The sequence below is a fragment of the Colobus angolensis genome, unplaced genomic scaffold, assembly GCF_000951035.1.
Source record: "Colobus angolensis palliatus isolate OR3802 unplaced genomic scaffold, Cang.pa_1.0 Scaffold6, whole genome shotgun sequence".
NCBI classification, from domain to species: domain Eukaryota; kingdom Metazoa; phylum Chordata; class Mammalia; order Primates; family Cercopithecidae; genus Colobus; species Colobus angolensis.
The window spans coordinates 27,504,943-27,529,942 of NW_012119598.1; the positions used below are offsets into that span (position 1 = coordinate 27,504,943).

A 25,000-nucleotide genomic window follows, 5' to 3' on the forward strand; every position below is an offset into this window, starting at 1 on the left:
AGTCCCAGCTACTGGGGAGGCTGAGGCAGGAGATCACGCCACTGCACTCTAGCCTGGGCGACCGAGCGAGACTCTGTCTCAAAAAAAAAAAAAAAAGAGACTGGAAGAAAAGAAATCAAGAAGAAAGATTTCTAGATGTGTATCATAAACACTGAGAGTTGCGTCCAGTTGCAGAGGGGATTAAGAGATTCATGAATTTAATAGAGTAGCCCCCCTTATTTACAGGAGTTATGTTCCAAGACCCCAGTGGATGCCTGAAACCTTGGATACTGCTGAACTCTATATACACCATGCTTTTTCCTATACACACACTCGTATGATAAAGTTTAATTTCTAAATTAGGCATTTAAAGAAATTAATAGTAATAACTAATAAAATAAAACAATTATAACAATCTACATACAATAATAAAAGTTATGTGAATGTCATCTCTCTGTCTCTCAAAATACTTTATTGTACATTACTCACCTATTTTCAGACCACAGTAACAAAAGTACACAAAAACTCATGTCCTTAAGAGGTTTGGAGTTGAAGGAAGCGAGGCGGAGGCAACACAGAAAACACAAAATGAGTAAGTAGATTACATAAGTAAATTATACTTTATATAGAAGAGATATGTTCTGAAGGAGTTAAAAACTATGCCCCTCTGGCATAGTGACTATTTTGAGTTAAAGGCACTTGAAAAATAGCAGGTGCAAGAATATCACTCTGACTCTCACTCTGTTTCTTAAAAGCAGAAGATTAAATTCCTCTGTGAAATAAGTTCCCCCTAAACTAGAATGAAAGTATCATTCATTCTAATTTGTAGGGAAACTGAGGCTGAGGGAAATCTGTGTAAACAAATCTTGTTAAATGAGCCTTTATCCTCTCAGCCACTTCTCTACCCAAGTAACTATCCAAGCCCAACCCCCTTTGCGGTGTTACATTTACATAGTTTACCACTTTCTATTTCAGCATGTAAGTGTTCCACTCTCACTGTGCTGTAGTATCTTCATTTTCCAATGAAGGCTCTTGTGCCACAGAAAACTTGTATTAAACGAATTCATATGGTCTTTTTGTATTAATCTGCCTTACACCAATTTAATTCTCAGGTTCAGTTGGAGAAATTATAATAAAAATAGAGGTAAAATTTTGCCTCCACTACAGTTCAAAAACGTAAAGATTGTATTACATATTTTTATGATGTAGGGTCTCACTTTGTCACCCAGGCTGGAATGCAGTGGTGCAATCATGGCTCCCTGCAGCCTCAACCACCAATCCCCCTGCATCAGCCTCCCAAGTAACTAGAACTACAGGTGCGTGCCATCACATGCAGCTAATTTATTTTTTGTAGAGACAGGGTCTCGCTATGTTGCTCAGGCTTATCTTGAACTCCTGGCCTCAAGCAATCCTCCTGCCTCAATTCCCAAAGTACTGGGTTACAGATGTGAGCCAGCATGCCCAACCAAAACCATAAAGATTTTTATTATGACTTGCAAGGAGCAGAGACTATGTTTCAGTCAGCTATTGCTCCATTAAAACACACACACACACACAAATGCTTAAAAACATATAACAATAAGCATCTGTGTGTGTCAACTGAAGGTCAACAGCTCTAGGTCAGAGTATATGAACGGCTGTACCTTAAGATGTAAGTACACTTCAGCTTATCTCCTCTGCGCTTCACAGTAGGAACTCTAGTTAGTTCAAAGCACATTCTTTCTGGGGCAAAGTGTGAAAAGACAGCAGCTACCCAAGGGAAAATTTATCTCATGAAGATGGCAGAGGTGCATATGGACACCCAACTATGCAGGCATATTTAAAGGCCCTAATTGACTCATCCCTGCTAACATCACATTGACCAAAGTCATTCTCACACCCAAGGCCAAAGTCAAAGTGATATGGAAATATATCACATCTCTTTGGGAGGAATTACAGAGTTGTTAGGCAAAGGGCTTAGATACGGAAAGAAATGAAGAATTTACCAAACTTACAAATTAACCTATATCTTGAGGAAGACAAAAACAGCCCCGATAGCCAGAACTGGTCTGACATTAATAGATAGGACTTGGAGTTGCTAGGAGCTGGCCTGGCTCTCACAGCAAATCTCTGGTCAACTCATATTGGGTATAACCAATCTCAAAAAACACCAACAGGCAAGAACACTTTGTGGCCGTTATGACTTGAGATAAAAACAAGACAATTCATAATGGTGGGGAGTAAAAATAAGAAACAAGGACATCGTCAAATAACAAAAGTAACCAAACATCTCCTCCTTTCTGGTAAATATGACTACTACTTCTTTACCAGTTATAGAGAGAATCCTGCTTTATCCTCTCTGTTTATTTGTTTGTTTTTGAGACAGAATCTCACTCTGTCACCCAAGCCAGAGTGCAGTGACGCAATCTAGGCTCACCGCAACTTCCTGGATTCAAATGATCTCGGCTCACCCACCTCCTAGATTCAAGCAATTCTCGTGCCTCAGCCTCCCAAGTAGCTGGAATTACAGGCATGTGCCACCAAAACCCAGCTAATTTTTGTATTTTTAGTAGAGAAGGAGTTTCACCATGCAGGCTCAAACCCTGACCTCATATGTCTGCCTGCCTCCACCTCCCAAAGCTCTGGGATTTTAGGCGTGAGCCACCACACCCAGCCTATTCTCTCACTTTCTAGATAAAAATTGTTAGGATACACAATCACAAAATTACGGTCAGCTAATGGTTCACCATGGCATTTTGTCTCCCTCATTGCAACAAACCAACAAATCTAATTTTGCTTTTCTACAGGTGTGTCTGTGGTGGTCTTTGTCAGGAATTTGTCAACAGTCTTGAATTCTGAAACATTAAACCTCACAGACATAGAGGTAGCTAACTTTTATGTAACACCTCCCATTTGTCCACCACTAAACCAGATTAAGGGGAGATGTGTTAAACCTGGAAGACAACAGAGCCTCTGATAAACCACATGAATAAAAAAAAGAAAGAATTTTTTTTTAAGTTGAAAAGTTTTGCATGGCATAAGCATAACCAATTTTTTGTGTTTTTTGTTTAGATATGGAATGTTTAGATACAGGCCAAATGGCAGTTTTAAATATTTATTTAGCAAGTTTAGCAGTCTTTTTTGTGTGTGATTTTTATGGAACATAAATTGTAATGGTCCTGTGGGCTTCATTATTTAGGAATGACATGGCATATGTAACCAATTCCTTTTTTCTTTCTTTCTTTCTCGCTCTCTCTTTTTTTTTGTTGTTGTTCTTTTGTTTTTTGTGTTTTTTGTTTGTTTGCTTTTGTTTTTTAAATACGGGGAGGGTGGGGTTGTGGGGGGGGGCCTTGATATATTGCTCAGGTTGGTCTCGAATTCCTGGACTCAAGTGATCCTCCCGTCTCAACCTTCCAAAGTGCAAGGATTACAGGCGTGAGCCACTGCGCCAGACCCAATTCCTTATGATTACACATTTATGATGAAAACTGCCAAAACAGTGAAACCAAAACTAAGAAGGAAGTGAGGTCAGTGATGGTTCTTAACCCGGGAGACCCAAGGCACTTGCAAAACGACCACCTGACTCTACCCCCTAAAGATTTCGATTTAACTGGGTCTGGGGGAGGGGAGGAGACACGAGCATTTTGAGAAATATCCCCAGTTACGTATAATTAACAACCACCGGATCACAGCTAGATAAGGAGAAAGGCCAGGCGCTACTTAGGGGATTAAGCAAAAAATCAGAGGGTCGGAAATCAGTTTTCAACTACAACAGAGTCTTGCGAATCTGGAGCAGCGGTGGATACACCTCTGCCTGCGCAGAGGGAGCGGAGCTAAAACTACTGTAATTTTTCAGTCCTTTATAAAATAGGATCAGTATTCGTTACCGACAGAAGGTTGTTAGTGCCAGCACAGGTTAATGTTCTACTACGTACTAAAGAATACCTCTCTTAAGGGAGCTAAATACACCTCATTCTCAGTGAGCAAACAGGAAGATATACCTGATGCCATCTCACTCAAGAGGAAACCTTAAAAAGCAAAATGGAAAGGGAAAGCAGAGCGACGAGGATGGGATTCGAACCCACGCATGCAGAGCACAATGGATTAGCAGTCCATCGCCTTAACCACTCGGCCACCTCGTCACAAGCCCCACCCTACCGCGATATATGTGATGTTCCTTTTCTCAGCACTTTCATTTGGCAATTCCTATTCTTTTGTTAAATGTTTTCAGTGACGGAAATAATGGATAAATGGCCCTCTTACTCTCATAAAGGAAGAAAAACTAAAGAGCAGACTGGGAGGGAGGAATAGACCCTAATAAAGATGACAAAGTACACTTTCTGTATAAGTGCCGCGTGCTAACCGATTGCGCCACTGGAGCTCCATGATGACAAAGTACACTTTCTAAGGGAAAAATAAGATAAATTTAAAAGGAAAAATGAATTAGTGACTGCTCCTGTTCTTTAAATCAAATCGGATTTTGTCTTTTTTCTTACGTCATGTATACGAACACCATCATTAAACCACGTATGTCTATTGTTGCATTCCTGGACATTCCTCGGTAGGATTCCCAGAGGGATGCCTGCCGTATGATGGCACTAATGCATCTGAGAAATAACCATTGTCTCTCCTAGAAGCCCAAGTGGGTGACTGGTAAAGTGTTGAAGTGATGGGTCACAGTCAAATTGTGATTGGTTCTGAGTGTCAGATCCTAGATTTTGGACTGTATCTTGAAGAATCGTGGAGCCCTCTGAGGGATTTTTGTTTTGTTTTTGCTTATTCTGTACAAAGAAATGTGGTGAAAATGATCCTGAGTGTTGTCATTTTTATTATCTTTTTGTATTTCATTTAAATTCTAAATTTAAAAAAATAAATGTATTTTTATAGAGACAAGCTCTCACTATGTCACTATGTTGCCCAGGCTGGCCTCAAACTCCTAGGCTCAAGCAATCCACCCACCTTGGTTTACCCAAAGTGCTGGGATTACAGGCATAAGCCACCGTGCCCAATCTTTCTTTGGTTGTTTCTGACTCATTTCATCACAATCAGAAAAGTCAGTCTGATGCTAATATTCTGTGAGATTAGGCACAACAGAAGAACCCCATGGCCTGGCCAGTTCCTGACAATATGCAGGCCTACTGAATAGGGTCAGACCAGTTCCTGGATACCAGGGGCTGTTTTCTCACCTATACCCAATAAAATTACAAAAACAATAATATTGTGTATGTGTGTGTTTTGACGTGATGTAGCATTAAAAAAAATAAGGCCAGGCACAGTGGCTCACACCTGTAATCCCAGCACTTTTGGAGGCCAAGGCTGGAAGATCGCTTAGGCAACATGACCAGACTCCGACTCCACAAAATATACAGAAAATTAACAGGGTGTGGTGGCTGGTGCCTGTAGTCCCAGCTACTTGGAAGGCTGTGGTGAGAGGATCAGCTGAGCCTGGGAAGGCGAGCCTGCATCAAGCCATAATCATACTACTGCACTCCAGCCTGGGTAACAGAGTGACAGAGTAAGACCCTGTCTCAAAAGCAAAGCAAAGCAAAGCAATTAAGGATATGATCAGGATTCAAACTGTATATCCTAAGAAGGTATCAAGGAATTACCTAACAAATATCAGACATATTAGGCATCAGATCATCATCAAAACATAGCAGGCCCCGAAATGTACGAATTTTCATGTTTTTAAAACTTCAGTTAGCAACAAATTCTGAAGTGTCCTGGAAAGAAAAAAATACTGCTTGGTCTTGACTGTGTTTGGATTAGGAATTCTAAAGCATGATAAACAAACCTGGACCTGAAGGGTTCATTGGTTCTTTGATTCATTCAATCTTTTGACGAATATTTACTGAGCATTGTGTATGTTCCAGGCATTGTTCTAAGAACAAATGTATATGCCACACACAAAATTCCCTGTCCTGGTGAAACCTAATTATGTAGAAATAAGCAATAAACAATTTATAAAGCTAAATATAGGCGGAGCACAGTGTCTCATGCCTATAATCATAGCATTTTGGGAAGCCGAGGCAGGCGGATTCTTCGAACTCAAGAGTTCGAGACCCGCCTGGGCACCATGGTGAAACCCCATCTCTACAAAAAATACCAAAATTAGCTAGGCATGGTGGTACACATCTGTAGTCCCAGCTACTCAGGAGGCTGAGGAGGGAGGATCGCTTGAACCCGGGAGGTTGAGGTTCAGTGAGCCAACAGTGCACCACTGCACTCTAGCATGGTTGACAAAATGAGACCTTGTCTCACCAAAAAAAAAAGCAAAATACACAGTATGTCAGAGGATGGTATATGCATAGGAGTGGTGGCAAGTTAAATAGGGTGGTCAGGGGAAAATTAGCTCAGTGGTTCTCCATGCTGCACATTTGAATTCATAGGGAACTTCTGAGAAGTATTCATGTAAGGGCATTATCCCTATAGATTCTAATTCACTTGTTCAGGCATGATATTAAAAGACAGTAGCAGTCGAGTTCTTCAATACTGGCTTGATTATAAAGGAAGACACAGAGGAAAACTAGTTTTAAAAAGATAAGGGCGGCCAGGCACAGTGGCTCACGCCTGTAATCCCAGCACTTTGGGAGGCCGAGGCGGGCGGATCACAAGGTCAGGAGATTGAGACCATCCTGGCTAACTCGGTGAAACTCCGTCTCTACTAAAAATACAAAAAATTAGCCGGGCGTGGTGGCGGGCACCTGTAGTCCCAGCTACTCGGGAGGCTGAGGCAGGAGAATGGCGTGAACTCGGGAGGCGAAGCTTGCAGTGAGCCGAGATCCGGCCACTGCACTCCAGCCTGGGGGAGATCATGCCAGTGCACTCCATGCCAGAGACTCCGTCTCAAAAAAAAAAAAAAAAAGGTGAGGGCAAGAGATAATTTACCCATTTGAAAGGTGCCAGGAATTGCTCCCAATACAGCACTTAGTGACCAAGCAAAAGAAGGTGTCTGCAAAGTATCAGTCATAGCATTAGACCAGTTCCAATTGGGGCTTATTCTGCCCTGAGGTCTCTAGAGTGTTTAACAGTGTGTTGGTCACACTTCCTGTGTAATCTCCTCCCTTTGAATGTTGGCTGGATCTAGTGACCTGCTCCTAACCTACAGAATATAGAAAATGTGATAGGATATCACTTTCATGATATGTGAGATATGTGTCTGTTGTTTTAAGCTGCCAATTTGGGGGCAATTTGTTATACAACAGATAACTAATATATTCAGGCAGGCCTGATCAGCCAGAGAGCAGTGGATCCTATGGCTGGAAGGCAGTATAGTTGAGAAAAATACCAGACATCATAGTCATAAATTTGCCAAATCTGAGTTCAGATGCTAATCATTACATTATAGACCCTTTCCACAAGATTCTCCTATTGAAAGACTTGTGTATAAAAATCTATACATTATCTTTTTGAAAAAAGCCATGACCAATAGATTAAATCTAAAGAGCATTAACAAATGCCTCCTATTTATTAATAGAGGGTATGGTAGGCTAAATGATGACCCCAAAAATAGGTCCACAACCAATCACCAGAACCTGTGAATATCTTACCTTATGTTACCTTAAGCGGTCAAAGGAATTTTACAAATGGATTTTCACTGAAGATTTTGAGATGGGGAGATTATCTGGTATTATCTAAGTGGGTCCAGTGTAATCAAGAGGGTCCTTATAAAAGGAAGGCAGGAGGTTCAGAGTCAGGAGAAGAAAATGTGAGTATAGAAGCAATAAGTGATTCAAGGAAGGGACCACTAGAAGCTGAAAAAGCCAGGAAAATGAATTATCTCATGATGTCTCCAGAAGATACACAGCCCTGCTAACACTTTTATTGTAGACTTCTGATATCCAAAACTGCAAAAAAAATTTAATTCACGTTACCTTAGCCAGGGATGGTGGTGTGCACCTATAGTCCTAGCTACTTGGGAGGCTGAAGGGAGGCGATTACTTGAACCCAGGAGTTTGAGGCTGCAATGAGCTATGATTGTGTCACTACAGTCCAGCCTGAGTGATAGTTTGAGATCCTATTTTAAAAAATAAATAAAATAGGCCAGACACAGTGGCTCACGCCTATAATCTCAGCACCTTGGGAGGCCGAGGTGGTCGGATCACGAGGTCAGGAGTTCAAGACCAGCCTGGCCAACATAGTGAAACCCCATCCCTACTAAAAATACAAAAAATTAGCCAGGCGTTGTGGCAGGCACCTGTAATCCCAGCTACTCAGGAGGCTGAGGCAGGAGAATGGCTTGAACCCGGGAGGCGGAGGTTGCAGTGAGACGAGACTGTGCCATTGCACTCCAGCCTGGCGACAGAGTGAGACTCTGTCTCAAAAATAAATAAATAAATAAATAACAACAAATACATTCATATTGTCTTAAACCACCAAATTTCTGGTAAGCAATAGGAAGCTAATAAAGAGTCACTAAGATAGCACCATGAATAGGGCTAAATAGGCAGAAGGAAGTCTACAGGGCTTTTTTCTGGAACAATTTTTAGAGGCCAGAGGAGTTCATGGAGCTCTACTTTTGCTGTCATTGAGAGCCCTGGAGGATATGTTTTGAACTGTAGAGAGAGTCAACAGAAGGAATTTAGAGGCCCACCAACAGTTGGGATTGCTGTATTTGGAGTCCAGAGTGTTAACCGTTATACCATGGTACCTTTGTATAACAAAGGTTCTAGTGAAGACTTGTAAACTATTGCATCTGGTCAGTTAATCTTTAAAATGGGCATAGATTCAATGTAAGGAACACTAATAGCTTCGCATGGGGAGAAAAATGCAGGCTCTCAGATGACTCAATTTGTGGTTTACACATTTTCATGCCCAAGTCCAAAGATAGCATGCAGAGCATACGGAGTGAGCTCTGAAGAAGACAAAAGTCATATGTGGGTCCTCTGACACATGAACCTTTACTCATCCCAGCAGATGATTAACTTACAGTGATCTAACTGGCTTCAGGCTCCAGCAAAGCAAAGCAAAGCTTTCAAAAGAAGAGCTTCTAGGGATACATGAGGGTGATGGGCAGAGGACAACTTTCAGTAGCCAGAGGAAAGAGCAAGAAGCTGGATGTTGCTCCAGAAAAGAAGTGCAAGTATGTGAGACTATCTATACATGCCCAAGTGTACCTCTCCATTTGGGTAAACTCAAGAGCAAGGTCACCAAAACTGAGACAGGTCCACTGAAATTTGAAGCCTAGCTGCTAGCCATTAAGTCACTAGGACATTGAAATTGAATCCCTACTGAAAGACTGATGTGTACTTTTAACATAACAGTTAATCTTTCAAATAATGTGGACAATGCATTAGCTTAAGGAGTTTGGGTGGAGCCCCAGCTGAGTAGAGATAGCAGAGGCTCTAAGATGTGTACAACTGTAGCGCTGTGCAGTCCAAACATTTTAAGGACAGTGTTAGTGATTAGAAGCAGATGGAACGCTTTAAACAGGCTCTAGAAAAGGAAGAAACTGAGACTGGGGGCTGTAAAACATAAACTCTTAATCACTGGGGCCAAGATTCTAACTTACCAGAATCTGAGAAACTCTGGGCAAAAAGGCAAAAAGAGACATCAAGTAAAATAGGAATAGGGCTAACATTTCAGAAGTCGGTAGATAGAGACAGTTTTCTCCAGGACAGGGTGCCATGTTGATTGGCAGCGCTTGTAGCCAAGTGGGTACACCTCGAAGGTGGGTTAATGATTTAAGAGAACCACAGAGGAAAATTGACCAAGATGTTGCTAAAATCCCAAAGAGATTTGGACTCAAATTCCTGGATTCAGAAGCCATATACTATGGGACCCTTACGTGAAGCACTTGCTACTACAATTCTTATGTAAATCCTTGCATTTTGAGGGACCTCCAAAGAAGAAAAGATTCGCAGGAGGGGCCTCTGACACATAAACCATTAAGCACCCTAAGCACGCAAATAATACCCTGGCTGCCTTTGGGAAGTCAGGGAAGAGTGGATGCTAAGAGAAAAGACCAAGAATGTACAAGGACATGATACTAGTCAGAAGCTAGAAATGACAATCGGGAGTTACATGACACTTGCTAATCGGGAGAAGAAACTGTGAATGAGAAGGTAAATCCACAGACCAGAGTGTGTTGATGATTTAAGAGAAGAACGAAGGATGGGTCACCAAAATTAGAACAGGTCCCACCGAGATTTGAACTCGGATCACTGGATTCAAAGTCCAGAGTGCTAACCATTACACCATGGGGCCACATTCCATTATCAATTTCATGAATATCTATAAATATTGATTACAGAGCGTGTCATATATTCTATACAGTATTCTATTAATATTTATTAAATTAATACTATCTATATCCCACATAGCAGAGGCTCCAAGAGACTCACATGCACTATAAACATACCTGGACCAAGTCCATCTTAGAAAGTGATAAAACTTGAAGCTGTTTGAGTATTGTTCAAAAAAGGAAAGAACTAAGGTCTGGTAGGTGAAACACGTATCCTTAAACTTGCATTTGATAATCTAAATCTGAGGAACTTGCGTCCAACAAGAGAGGAGAGGCAAGAGAGGACAGATGTGAAATTTCAGATGAAAAATTAGAGGATGCTGTTCTGCAGGGAAGCATCGTGCTGCCTACTGGGATGGGATGTTAAGGAGCTTAAGTGATCAGGTGCACGCTCTTCTGTGTACAATGGTAATTTGAGAGAAGGAAAGAGCACTAAAAGTGTAACAGGTCCCACCGAGATTTGAACTCGGATCGCTGGATTCAAAGTCCAGAGTGCTAACCATTACACCATGGGGCCAACAACAGAGTGCCATCCTAGCATATTTTTGATAGCATGAATGTAGTACGTGGACTTGATCCATTGAGAGTGCTGTTTACTTTGGCCTCTCAAAATAGGTGCATAGTCCCAGATTCCGAGAAAGCAACAAAACTGCTCCGGCAGGCGGAAAGCAAGAACAGAACTCACCTTTCCCAAAACTTGTTCGGATCTGCCCAGAGATTATGAATAGGAGCGTTCCTTGATTAATCAGAACTGTCCATTTGCTGAACTTTTAGGTCATGATACGTTTTTCTACTTAAGTTTATAAAAGAAAATATCAACACTTAGACATCTCTTAAAACATCTATGCAACAGTTTTCGAGATTCTCTATCTGGTGTTTCCTCTGCAATTCTGGCCTCTGAAAGTAGGATGATAGGAGGCGAACCAGAAAGGATCTGTTTGAGATATTGATTCCATAAGTTAAAGGCAAGCACGGTTTTGGAAGTCAGACGTGAGCTGAATTTCACATAGGGAGACAGCATTTCAAGAAGACTTAAAGGCAAAACAACTTGAGCTTTTTTCCATCATTTTTATAGCAGTGTCAGAAATTACTTGTGTTTTCAAGTGCTTGCCCATGTAACACTTCGAAAATCTTTCTCTAAGTCTTGTTACACAAAAGATCTAAAACTATCTGCTTCCACTCATATGGAGAAAGATAATAACAGAAAAATAAAAAATACTACTCCATGTTATTCTGTGTGATTGCACAGGTAGTGTAAGAAAAGAAAGAAAGAAAAAAATTTAAAAAAAAGCACACCGTAGTCGGCAGGATTCGAACCTGCGCGGGGAGACCCCAATGGATTTCAAGTCCATCGCCTTAACCACTCGGCCACGACTACGTGCCTCCTCCAATACCGTTGATATATTCCCATGAGGAATATATGTTTCTTTTCACAGACATCTTTAAATTCGTTTGACAAGATAACAACTCTGGAAAATCTCTCTTCTGGTTAAAAAAACAGAATCAAAATTTTAAAGATTTAGATATTGGCTAAAAGAGATATTGCAAATTGCAAGACTTGTCTGATGGAGGAAGTACGAAAGACTTTAGGAGGGGGCCACACGCCAACCCCTAAATGGTCTCCAAATCTAAAAGACTGGCTGAAAGGCTCTCCACACCTAATTAGTAGGATTACAGATATTGAAGACTGCAAATTTGCATTTCCACCAGACTACTTTGTGGATTCTTACACGGGTCAGGTCCGCTAACGGTTAGCACGCCTCATTTAAAACTCCTTTTTTGCAGTGTCCTAGTCTTCAAGTAAAATACACAGTGCCACATAGCAGAGGATGGTTTCGATCCATCGACCTCTGGGTTATGGGCCCAGCACGCTTCCCCTGCGCCACTCTGCTGTCACAATAGCACTCTTTTCATGTATATATTAAAGGCTACAATTTTTGGCATCTTTCTAATTTTAAATGATTTGTTGTCCTTTGCCAAATTATCCTGGAGAATGAGAAGTGCACATTGGCCATCCATATGGGGCTGCACGCCACTTCTAAACACCAGCGGTTTAGAATTCTTCCTGGATAAATTCGAATCAGCTAAGGTTGAAATTCTCCGGAGTTCCGATGGAAGCATGTTTCGAGTTACTGGAAAAACAAGTGCAGGCTAATTGGTATAATTTATAAAGGTGAAATTATAAATGCTTGGGCAAATTTCAGCCATTCCTGGATACCAGAGGGAGTCGTTATTACTTCCAAACCTTTTTTACTTGCGATTTTCATCGAAAATGTTCAGTGGGAAAAAAAACTACAGTTGCATCGAGGGGGAACCGAAACTGAATCTCCCTCTCGGCAGGTGAGAATTCTACCACTCAACTACCGGTGCTAAAAGTAATTACATGGGTTTGTTTTCTTTTTTATCTATCATATCGTCCTTTAAAAAGTGACAATGTATGTTCTCTGTCTATAATGTTTTAAAAATCCAATCAAATATTATGTCTAAATATTCTGAGTAAACCTTTGAACATAGAAGTAAGCAGAAAGTCTGCTGATACGTGACATCTGGAGACTTTCGAAGTGAAAAAGACACTCAAGCCTGTAATCCCAGCATTTTGGGAGGCCGAGGCGGGTGGATAGCTTGAGGTCAGGAGTTCGAGACCAGCCTGGCCAACACGGTGACACCCTGTCTCTATTAAAAATACAAAAATTAGCCGGGCGTCGTGGGTGGCGCGCGCCTGTAATCCCAGCTCCTTGGGAGGCTGAAGCACGAGAATCGCTTGAACCCGGAAGGAGGAGGTTGCAGTGAGCCGAGATGGCCCATCAAATGCTCTCCAGCCTGGGTGACAAAGGAGAAAGGGGATGGGAGGGGAGGGGAGAGAGAAAGTTTGAGCTTCGGGAAGGAAATCAAGCTCATCCACTTGGCTGTTGAGTGGAAGCCTCAGTTATGGCTTTTTTTTTTTTTTTTTTTTTTGAGGGAGTCTCACTCTGTAGCCCAGACTGGAGTGCAGCGGCGCGATCTCTGTTTACTGCAACCTCTGCCTCCTGGGTTCAAGCAATTCTCCTGCCTCAGCCTCCTGAGTAGCTGGGATTACAGGTGCCCACCACCACGCCCGGCTAACTTTTTGTATTTTTAGTATAGACGGGTTTCACCATGTTGGCCCGACCTCAGATGATCCACTTGCCTTGGCCTCCCAAAGTGCTGGGATTACAGGCCTGAGCCACTGTGCCTGGCCATGGCCTTCTATTAAAAGTTAATACGTGTTTCAAGAACTTCCTGGAATAAACAATAGGGTGCTAGAATAAATAAAATTTATTTGCAACCTTAGCTTCCTAGGCAAAGGTCTCTGGGAATGGTAAAGGTATGTTGATGAAAATAGCGGAATAGTAAAGTCATGTTAATATAGATAGTAAGTTAGGCCGTGGCTCATACCTGTAATCCCAGCAGTTTGGGAGGCCGAGGCAGGAGGATCCCTTGAGGCCAGGAGGATCCTTTAAGGCCAGGAGTTCAAGATCAGGAGATGAATTGCCCAAGGTTATTTTTAAAAGGTGACTTCTACATGTTACTCTGCATCATGTTGCAAAAGCCCAACAATTACAGTTGCACTATGCAATGTATCTTTCCTGATACAGAATAATCTAAGTTTTACCTGTCATATATGAAAACAAACAAAACTACATCTACCTAGACTGTAGATCAGTATATAGGTTCTTTTCTCTGTCTTCTCACTCTTTTTTTAAATCATAGATAACTCTCATAATAGTCCAAAATCCTGCTTTGGTGTAAATAGACTGTGATTTCCCCCCTAAATCCCACATTCTGCACTCTTGGCACTCACATTATCCAGTCAGAGGTCATCACTCTTATATCAATGCACTACATCTGGGTCAAGTATAGGCTTATCCTTCTAAATTTCATCCTGTTCCTTAATTATGAGTTGATATTCTCTGTCTTTTCCACTGGACTACCATTTCCTCCAGAGCAAAAACTTTGTGTGATGCATCTTTCTATGGAGCTGGCACAGAGTATATGTGCAGCAGTTTTTTTTAACATAATTTGTATATTTTCTTTTTTCAAAGAAAAACTTCTCATCTTAAAATATTTTAAAAATACAAGTCAGCAAAAAGCAAGCAAATTAAAATAATGTCTAATCCCACACCCAGAAATAATTACTATTACTATTGCAGTATAATCATTAGCCATACGGATCATACTGTATAATCTGACTAATCTATAATCATACATGGCAGTTAATTGCTTAATACATCATTTGTCTATTTCAAGTGTCTTAAGCATCTTTCTACATCAGATATTCTTCAATATCACGTTAAGGGCTACATAATACTTTGCTCTATTATAAATAATAAATTTATTTAACCAATTCTCTCCTGTTAGCGTTCTGAGTTTCTTATTTTTCACTTCTGTAACTGAATAATACTGCTACTATTGCTCCCCGATCAAACCAAGGGTCAGATTGCTTATTCTTGGGGTCCAATAATGAGATGCAGATGAACTGGGAAGTAAGGGAGAATAAGGGAGTTTATTTCTTTTTTCTTCTTTTTTTTTTTTTTTGAGACTGAGTCTTGCTCTGTCGCCTGGGTTAGAGTGCAGTGGCACTGTCTCAGCTCACTGCAACCTCCACCTCCCGGGTTCAAGTGATTCTCCTGTCTCAGCCTCCCAAGTAGCTAGGATTACAGGTGTGTGCCACCATGCCCAGCTAATTTTTATATTTTTAGTAGAAATGGGATTTCACCATGTTGGCCAGGCTGGTCTCGAACTCCTGAACTCAGGCTATGTGACCGTCAAAGTGCAGGGATTGCAGATGTGAGCCAGGGCGCCTGGCCAGGAGTTTATTTTTGTAATGAGGTACATGGAGAAGGCCAGGAAATTATGGCCAGACCAACCCCAAATCACAAAGTTTTCCAGAGCTTATATACCTTCTAAGCTATATGTCTACATGTAAGTGTGTATGTATTTAAAGACATACTCTTGGCATGCATTTAAAGACATACTAAGGTATATGTCTACATGTAAGTGTGCTTGCATTTAAAGACACATAGCCTTTGTATAAGGGCACTGGCTTTTTTTTTTTTTTTTTTTCTTTTAATATTTAACTTAACCACTCAGTTAGTGCTGAAACTGTTGTCATGGAGGCCTGCTTGTTCAGCCATTAGGCAGACCTGGCCTGCCACTCTACGTCTGCTGTGTCAAACGAAAACGATACTCTCCTTGACCAAACTCTAGTCAGGCTCCTCTGTACGTTCTTCTCAACTAGGCCTCAACCTTGACCTTTAAAGACTGAAGACACTAACATGATTTCTAACAGCTCAAGACCACATCCCTAGGATGACCCTAGTCCCCTTTAAAGTGCCTGCCTGAGAAAAATCAAGACTGCCAAAAGAATGCACTGTTGTTCCAAAGAACACCTGAAGATAAAGCCCGTCTCCCACTTCTGTGGGAAGGTAGGAGCTTAACTTCTGTAAGCACCAGTTAGCAAACATAGATGGGTTTCATATGAACCAATCTCCTCTTTCTGATTTTTGTAATTTTTCACTCCACTGAGCCCTGCTCACCCCCTTTTCTGTTCCTTCATTTTGTCTTTAAAATGCTCAGTCACAGGCTGGGCGCAGTGGCCCATGCCTGTAATCCCAACACATTGGGAGGCCCAGGTGGGCGGATCACCTGAGGTCAGGAGTCCCAGACCAGCCTAGCCAACATGGTGAAAACCTGTCTGTACTAAAAATACAAAAAGTAGCCGGGCATGGTGGCAGGTGCCTGTAATCCCAGCTACTTAGGCGGCTGAGGCAGAAGAATCCCTTGCACCTGAGAGGTGGAGGTTGCAATGAGCCGAGATTGCGCCATTGTACTCCAGCCTGGGCAATAAGAGCAAGACTTCGTCTCAAGAAAAAAGAAAAAAAAAAATAGTCACTTCTGCACAAATTTAAGTTGAGTTCATTTCATGCTCTACTCTTCTTTATTGGAATATTGTATGGATTAAAATCTGTACTGGGTGCAGGGGTCTCAGAATCAAGTGGCATCTCTTGATCTCCTGAAAAGCTAAATCTCAGAAACGTCTCAAATGCCAGGTTTTCGTTTTGTTTTTATTTTTTGAGATGGAGTTTCACTCTTGTTGCCCAGGCCGGAGTGCAGTGGCATGGTGTCAGCACACTGCAACCTCCGCCTCCTGGGTTCAAATGATTCTCCTGCCTCAGGCCTCCTGAATAGCTGGGATTACAGGCGCCACCACGCCCGGTTAATTTTTTGTATTTTTAGTAGAGAGGGGGTTTCGTCATGTTGTCCAGATTGGTCTCGAACTCCTGACCTTAGGTGATCCACCCACCTCGGCCTCCCAAAGTGCAGGGATTATAGGCGTGAGCCACCGCTCTTGGCCGGGAAGTTATAAATCTTGCAACCCCCAGTTAGTGACCCTGGGGCAGTAAAAAACTTATAGAAAAACAAGCTAAGCAGTGGCAGGTTATTGTCTATGCCTATTCTTTAGCAAAGTTCAGGACCCTACCATAATTCTTAACTGTTCTTGTGAATGCAGCTTCAATCTCCACAAAAGAAGGTGGAGGCCAGTTTTCCTTGCCTCAAAGTGTATCTGTAAACTGAATTCCTATTGTAGTTCTCTTGGCCTCTGCCCTATAATAAGCAAAAACAAAACAAAACAACAACAACAAAAAACAATTTAGCCTATGAGGTGTAGAAGCAAGATGGAGTCAAGTCATCTTAGATTTCTGTCATTACTTATAATTCTGCCAAGGTGGCATCAGTGTGAGCAAATAAATTTCTGTCATTTAAGCCTCCCAGTCTACGGTACTTGTTATGGCAGCCCTAGCAAACTAATACAATTACTAACAGTGAAATCTGGAGCAAGAAAATAATTACTGTGCAATAACAGTATAGAACTTTAACAGAACTCTAATTATACACTTTTTAGAAATACAGTAAAATAGAAAATGCTTGCTTGTTTTAAAAAGAAATGACAAGTGGACAGGGCGCAGTGGCTCACGCCTGTAATCCCAGCACTTTGGGAGGCCGAGGCAGGCAGATCACCTGAGGTCAGGAATTCGAGACCAGCCTGGCCAACATAGCGAAACCCTGTCTGTACTAAAAATACAAAAAGTAGCTGGGCGTGGTGGTGCATGCCTGTAGTCCCAGCTAGTCGAGAGGCTGAGGCAGGAGGATTGCTTGAACCTGAGAGGCAGAGGTTGCAGGGAGCCAAGATCCCGCCACTGCACCCCAAGCCTGGGCGACAAAAAAAAAAAAAAAAGGTTTATGTCAATATCCTTGGCAAGAGATAATAAATGGAAGCAAATAGGCCACTGTAATAATTGAGAGAAGTGAATAAATGGGATATGAAATATGAGGAGATAAAACTCAGCACAACTTGGGACTCCAAGCGAAGAAGAAGTAATGTCCAGGATGGCTGCAAGTTCCTGACTCCAGGTCGAGTGGGGATGAAACTGAGAAGGCATGAAGTGTTGCAGGCAGATAAGCAAAGGAAGTCAGGAAGCAAAGAGGGCAGGGCATGAGCATGGAAAAAGCGCCAACTTTTAGGGGGTTACGTGTAGGAAAAGTTATCTAATGCCAGAAGAGAGCATTTAATCTCCCTTTAAAGAGGTGGCCAAAGATAGCCTGTCCACGAGGTGAATTCATTTTAGAGTCGTAACAGCAAGCCAAGGGCAAACGAGAGAGATCTCACTCATCTGTGAATGCAGAAAACAAAACGTGTCCTTTCTGTCAATGCCTTGAGTTCTTTATCTCGAGTTGACTGATCGAGACCATCCTGGCTAACCTGGTGAAACCCCCTCTCTACTAAAAAATACAAAAAAACTAGCCGGGCGAGGTGGCGGGCGCCTGTAGTCCCAGCTACTCTGGAGGCTGAGGCAGGAGAATGGCGTGAACCCGGGAGGCGGAGCTTGCAGTGAGCTGAGATCCGGCCACTGCACTCCAGTTTGGGCGACAGAGCAAGACTCCGTCTCAAAAAAAAATCATTTTGCCCCCTTCCAAAACACAACCAGCCCTGACCCCGACGTGATTTGAACACGCAACCTTCTGATCTGGAGTCAGACGCGCTACCGTTGCGCCACGAGGTCACTGAAATGCTGCCTTTTCGTTTTCAAGTAAGAATCTAATCTTATCTTCCTCCCAATTTCATTATTTGATTTGATCTCTTTTCACAGTTTCGCTAAGGCTTTGTTGAGAAAAATAAGGGAGTGGCCGGATTGAATATTAGCCCCAAACCCAAATAAATGCTCCATATATGAAAAACAGTTGTTTCTCAAGTTCAAGTTTAGATTTGCGGTGAAACTATAATAGGAACGGTTATGAAGTTTGTAGTACCACTTTCTGTAAATGCGCTAGACTACTCCCTCTTCAGGAAGAGGATTCCAGGCTTGCACTGCCCCGCAGGACCTGGCCTAGCTAGCACTTACTTCCCTCAAACCTATCCGCACACCCGCCCCATCCTCAACCTACTGGGATTCAAAATCCTAACATGAATAATATCTCTTGCCTAAAGGCTCACCTCTCAGTCCAAATCCACGGGCCCTCTGGTCTCTACTGTGTACACGAGCCATTCAGTTCACAAAAATAACCCAAAACAAGCCGCTAACATTTACTGAACTCACCGTTTTCCTCTAGCCCTTTGGATTAACTTCCTCCAGCCTAGCTATTCTCAAGAAGCGCCTCAGGGTCGGAAGCAGCAGGGAAGCTAGGAAAAGCGGAACCTCACACCTACTGAATCAGAAACTGGGCGTGGGTCCCACCAGTCTGTTTTAACTAGCCTTCCAGGAGATTGGGATGTAGGAAAAAGTTTGAGAATGACTGTTCCAGCCTAGAAACCCGATATTTTGCTCTTTCAGGAAAATAAGGCCGGGCGCGTTGGCTCTGGGAGGCCGTGGCGGGCGGATCACCTGAGGTCGGGAGTTCAAGACCAGTCTGACCGATATGGAGAAACCCCCTCTCTACTAAAAATACGAAATTAGCCGGGCGTAGTGGCGCATGCCTGTAATCCCAGCTACTCGGGAGGCTGAGGCAGGAGAATCGCTTGAACCCAGGAGGCAGGGGTTGCGGTGAGCCGAGATCGTGCCACTGCACTCCAGCCTGGGCAATAAGTGCGAAACTCCGTCTCAAAAAAAAAGAAGAAAAGAAACATCCAGCCTTCTAAGATGGAGGAAGGACAGTGTATTAGTTAACTGTGCTTCTGTAACAAATACTACAGACTAGGTGGCTTAGACAACAGAAATCACTTTCTCACATTTCTGGACACTAGCAGTCCGAGATCAAAGAACTTACCTGTTTAATGTTTTTTTTCCCCCCGAGGCCTTTTTTGTTGGCTTGCAGGTGACTATCTTCTCCCTCTGTCTTTAAATGATTTTTTCTTTGTGTGTCCGTGTTCTAATATCTTCCTATAAGGACACCTGCCCTTATGATTAGGGCCCTACTTTCATGATCTCAAATTACCTTAATTACCCCCTTTAAAGACCCTATCTCCAAATACTGTCACATTCTTTTTCCCTTTATTTATTTATTTATAAACACTATTTCATTCTATTTCCCCATTTTGCAGATGAAATACTGTCACATTCTGAAGTACTAGAGATTAGGGCTTCAGCATATGAACTTAAGGGGTTTGGAGGAAGGCTAAATTCAGTTCACACAGGTAGTTTCCAGACGAAGCTGTACTGACAATTTCCGAGCCTGGCATAGGGAAAAGGGATAGAAATGGGGGCTCCGTGGTGAAAATCTACTGTCTCTGCTTTTCCCACTCCTGGTTTAGGATTTAGCTTTCTCAGGGCTCTCAAAATCACTGACTCCTCAATCAGCTTTCCAGGTGACAAAATTTTGTTTCTGTTATCTCCTCTCCCTATTTGGATGTATATTTTAGTGTTGTTTGAGTGAGATTTGCGGAGTATGCAAAAGTAAATTCTTGTGTTTAACCCGCAGTCTTTACCTGGAAGCATCGTAAGGCAGCGGTGGTTCCCTGCATGTGGGAAGCAGTCTGGTTCTGCCTTCGCCTCTCCGGCTCTCAACTCAAGCATTCCAAATGCTGCCGTTGTCCAGAAAAATCTAACAGGTTTATTTATAATTATTATAAAGTTGAACCTGAAACTTGTTCACCGAAACATCTTAACTTGCATTAATGCTGTACGTTTCCGCATTTATATTAAAAATTCACACCCAAATGAAAATGGAAAAACTGCCAATATCTGATTTCTGTCCCCATTTTTCCACTCGAATCATACACTTAGGTACCTTTTGACCCCATGGGGAAAAAAATAACGTTCAGAACTACCAATAACAGGAAGAAGAGAATTTTTTTTAATGAAATGTTTCCCATCGTGGTGGATTCGTAAGCACGTTCTCCATATATGCGGCGTGCTAGCTGGATGTCTTTTGGCATAATTGTTACACGTTTGGCATGGATAGCACACAGGTTGGTGTCTTCAAAAAGGCCAACCAGATAGGCCTCATTTGCCTCCTGTAAAGCTCCTATAGCTGTTCTCTGGAAGCGCAGATCTGTTTTAAAAGTCCTGAGCAATTTCTCGCACCAGACGCTGGAAGGGAAGTTTGAGAATCATAACTTCACGGAGTGCCACAGTACCAGGCCTGTAGCGATGAGGTTTCTTCACCCCTCCAGTAGTGGGCGCACTCTTGCGAGCGGCTTTTGTAGCCAGTTGCTTCCTGGGTGCTTTACCACCGGTGGATCTGCCGGTGGATTTGCAGGCAGTCGGCTTTGTACGAGCCATGGTATAGAGACCTCCTTACTTACCCCGCTTCTCCTTTGGCTGGAGCTCGGCCAGCGAGAGGCGGCGCTGAGCTGGCGTTAGAGAGCGACGGCAGCACGGCGGCGGCTGCGAACACAATTGCAGTAATTTTTTTTTTTTTTTTTTTTTTTTTACAGAGAGTCTCGCACTGTCGCCCCGGCTGGAGTCTGGAGTGAGCACGATCTCGGATCACTGCAACCTCCGCCTCCGCCTCCGCCTCCCGGGTTTTCAAGCCATTCTCCTGGCTCAGCCTCCCGAGTAGCTGGGATTACAGGCGCCCGCCACCACATCCTGCTAATTTTTGTATTTTTAGAAGGGACGGGGTTTCACCGTGTTGGCCAGGCTGGTCTCGAACTCCCGACCTGGTGATTTGCCTACCTCGGCCTCCCAAAGTGCTGGGATTACAGGCGTGAGCCACTGCGCCCGGCCAATTGCAGTACTTCTTTTTTTTTTTTTTTCTACCATTAAACCTCGTCTCTCCCCAACCAGGCTGTTTTTTTCAGGGGTTGGAAATTCCTTTGTTTACAACCGTGATTTCACTAAGTACATTTACAGCTCATGGGAAGGAGATTATTTTCTATCAAAAAACTGAAGCACTTCCCAGCCTGAGACCACGTGGCCTAATGGATAAGGCGTCTGACTTCGGATCAGAAGATTGAAGGTTCAACTCCCTCCGTGGTTATTTGGGCGATTGACTGCTTTAGTACTCTTTTCCGTCCTCAAAGTTGGTAATCAGAAATGTACTCTTTCCACTTACTTCACTAAGTTATCTTCATTGTTGATCCCTTCCTACAATGTACAGCCTTTGCCTTTGCCGTGTACTTAGCCACTCCGCGACTGTTTATCCTCTCTCTCTCCACCATAACGCCATACAGTCCATCTTCTGGACCAGCGCTACTCAAAATTTGGTCCAGTCCCTGAACCAGTAACATCACCTGGGAGCTTCTTAAAAATAACAACTTTCTAGGTCGACCTCCCTTGCCAGTCCGCACTACACTTGACCTACTTAGAATCGCTGTGTGTGGGCCCTAGTATTCTGGGTTTTAACCAAGTGGTTCGTTTGCACGCTCGAGTATGAGAACCATTTATAGACCTTACAGGCTATAGAATGCACTCTAGACCATAAAGCACAAACACGTCAGACCCAATTACAATTTAGTGCCAACCTACGTGAATTTCAAGGCTGTTACGACAGGGGTAATGTGAAGCTGCCATGGGAACGTCTTGGAAAGACTGGGGTACGAAGAAAGGCCGAAAAGAGGTCCACACGTTTGACAAAAGTGTCTTCTAACAAATACAGAAGACTCGTAGAATCAGAAGAATCACCATTTGCAAACCTTAGAAAAATAATAGACCAAAGCAACGAACGAGTTTAACGACCTTAAAACCATTAGGAAAAGGTGGTTGGGAAATAATATATGCTCATGGTGTTAAGGGCCACCCCAACATTACTTGTCAATTGCGAAGGGAGAAATAAAGAACCCTGGGGGGCACCACTCGGTCTTCACCATCAGCAGGATATCCCAACAAGTGCCTCCTGATGTGAAGCTAGTACAGTGTAAAGAACAGCATCTGGGCAAAAATGTTTAACCTAAATCTAATCACTCAAATCAATCACAAGAGCAATCATTTAGATTTATCTTCTAATTTAAAAGGAATAAAAATAAATTAAAAGATGCCATAAGGAAATAATGAGACAAATCCAGAATGTAGGACATTCTATGAGACAATTAGACTCTTTTTCTTACTTTGTTTTGTTTTGTTTTGAGACAGGGTCTCGCTCTGTCGCCCAGGCCGGAGTGCAGTGGTGAAATCACCGCTCACTGCAGCCTCGATCTCCGGTGCTCAAGTGATCCTTGCCTCAGCCTCCCGAGTAACTGAGACCACAGGCACACACCACCGGGCCTGATTAATTATTTTTCTATTTTTTTGTAGAGACCGATCTCCCTGTGTTGCCCAGGCCGGGGAAAGAAAGGGAGGCAGGCAGGAAGGCAGGAAGGAAGGAAGGAAGAGATTAAAAGATGTCATGAGGAAATAATAAACAGCTGGGAGACTGTTCTAATGTGAAAGAACGTAAGGAAACATAAAAACTGACTCTAAAAATAGATAAATTTAAATAAATGCTTCGATGTTTTTATTCACTTATTTAGAGTTTCTTTCGGTCGCCCAGGCTGGAATGCAGTGGCGCGATCACTGTAACCTCCAGAGCTCAAGCCATCCTCCCGCCTAAAATTCCAGAGTAGCTGGGATTACAGGAGCACGCCAGCAGGCCAGGCTTATTTTTTAAAATCTGTTTTGTACAGAGGCACAAGAGAAGAGCTTGTTTTGTTACCGGTACTCCCAAACCCCGGGGTCAAGAAATCCTTCTGCCTCAGCATTCCCAAACGTTACAGGCGTGAGCCACTGCACCCAACCAGATATGAGATACTTTTAAAGAATTGCTTGATTTTTTAAAGTTTTGTTAATGATATTGTAGTTAAATAAAAGACGCATGTTTAGGCGACACATGTTTATGGATTTTGTTGTGATATATCATAATGTCTGCAAGTGAATTTCACATGATTCAGCAGAAATAGGTAGATGAGACTAAGACGGCAAAATGTTAATTATTGAATGTGGGTGATGAGTATACAGATAATTGCCTGTTCACATTCTTTATATGCTTGAAAGTTTTTACAATAAAAAATTTAATTTTTCAAGAAGGCTTGACAGAAGCTGTGCTATTTTTAAAAAGGCCATGACGGATGAGCACTGGGGCTCCAAGCAAACATGGCGGAGGTCAGGGTAAAGAAACCCTCACCATCTGAGATAGCGCTGGTCCTTTCACGTCTCAGGAGTTCCAGGGTCCCTTGACAGAGTGACCAGAAAAGGAGTTGAAAAGGTCGGACAGATGCAGAAGATGAAGGCCTCCCATGTCATCGGCAATCTTCTCGCGGAGGTAAGGGACACAGTCAGAAACACATTTTATGTTAGTGCTAACTTAGCTCTACCTACATAATCTGCCCTCAACTACATTACTTGTGTTCTCTCTCATCACTGCCCTTCCCAGGACCCCTCCAAAAAGCAATGTTTCAACTATAGGGAAGTTTCTTCAGTTTCTCCCATATTCCATGAGGTTTAGGTTTGGAACACCACCTTACCCCATTTTCTCACCCGACGCCAATTTGTCTCATTTTAACACATCCTTCAGATCCAGATCTGAGCTTAAGTATAATGAATTCCAGAAATACTTATTAGGCACCTATAGAGAACTCAGAGGTAAAGAAGGTAAAACTGAAACCTTTCTTCGTGAAGTTTGGAGTCTAATTAAGTGACCCTCCAGGCAACCAACTAAAACCTTTGTGGTTGAGATTCAGAACTCTTCCTGTGGGCTACTTACTGTGTTTCGGCTGCACTTACTTGCACTCAGTTGTTTCATTGTTAACTTCTGTAATCCTTCAGAAATCTCGCTCTGCATTGCATGAGCAGCACCTAGCAAAGTGCTTGGCTTTTGCTATTTCACATATAAACAATTTGAAAAAATAGGCAATTCTCTGGCTCACTACCCATATTCAAAGTGCTTATTTTTATTCTAAAAAAAATAAAAATTTTGTAAGAATGAAGAAATGAATATATCATTTAAGGGATCAGGAACCGGAGGCCAAAAGACTAAGAAGCTGTTGGAATAACTTATGAGAACTTTCTCATGAGTACTTCTAAGTACCTAAACTAAGTACCTCATTTTAAAAAGTGGTCTGAGTAGCCGGGCATGGTGGCACGCACGCCTGTAATCCCAGCTACTAGGGAGGCTGAGGCAGGAGAATCGCTTGAACCCAGGAGGCCGAGGTTGCAGTGAGTCAAGTCGCGCCACTGCACTCCAGCCCGGACGACAAAGCGAGACTCAGTCAAAAAAAAAAAAAAAAAAAAAAAAGGTGGTCTGAGGGCTGGGGAAGAAGAGCCAGATTCAAGAGAGCTAATTAGGTTGAATTGAAGGCCTGATGGGACGGGAATCAGAGGTAAAAGGAAAAGGAGGTTCTTTGGTCTTGGTAGCTAGTCTTCGGTTTTG

At 42.6% G+C, this 25,000-nt stretch overlaps 7 non-coding genes and 1 pseudogene across 7 annotated transcripts; 1 reads left to right on the forward strand and 7 right to left on the reverse strand.

The window, feature by feature from the left end:
* The window catches only part of LOC105526837, a 37,176-nt pseudogene extending 16,236 nt beyond the window's left edge, over window positions 1–20,940 (reverse strand).
* Window positions 4,019–4,100, reverse strand: TRNAS-GCU. The gene has a single exon. It is a non-coding gene; the product is annotated as a tRNA-Ser (tRNA).
* On the reverse strand, window positions 10,093–10,164 carry TRNAQ-UUG. Its single transcript has one exon. It is a non-coding gene; the product is annotated as a tRNA-Gln (tRNA).
* Window positions 10,647–10,718, reverse strand: TRNAQ-UUG. The gene has a single exon. It is a non-coding gene; the product is annotated as a tRNA-Gln (tRNA).
* TRNAS-UGA lies at window positions 11,498–11,579 on the reverse strand. Its single transcript has one exon. It is a non-coding gene; the product is annotated as a tRNA-Ser (tRNA).
* TRNAM-CAU lies at window positions 12,022–12,093 on the reverse strand. Its single transcript has one exon. It is a non-coding gene; the product is annotated as a tRNA-Met (tRNA).
* Window positions 18,211–18,282, reverse strand: TRNAW-CCA. Its single transcript has one exon. It is a non-coding gene; the product is annotated as a tRNA-Trp (tRNA).
* A 624-nt stretch (window positions 20,941–21,564) lies between the features above and the next one.
* Window positions 21,565–21,637, forward strand: TRNAR-UCG. Its single transcript has one exon. It is a non-coding gene; the product is annotated as a tRNA-Arg (tRNA).
* Window positions 21,638–25,000: the final 3,363 nt, after the last annotated feature.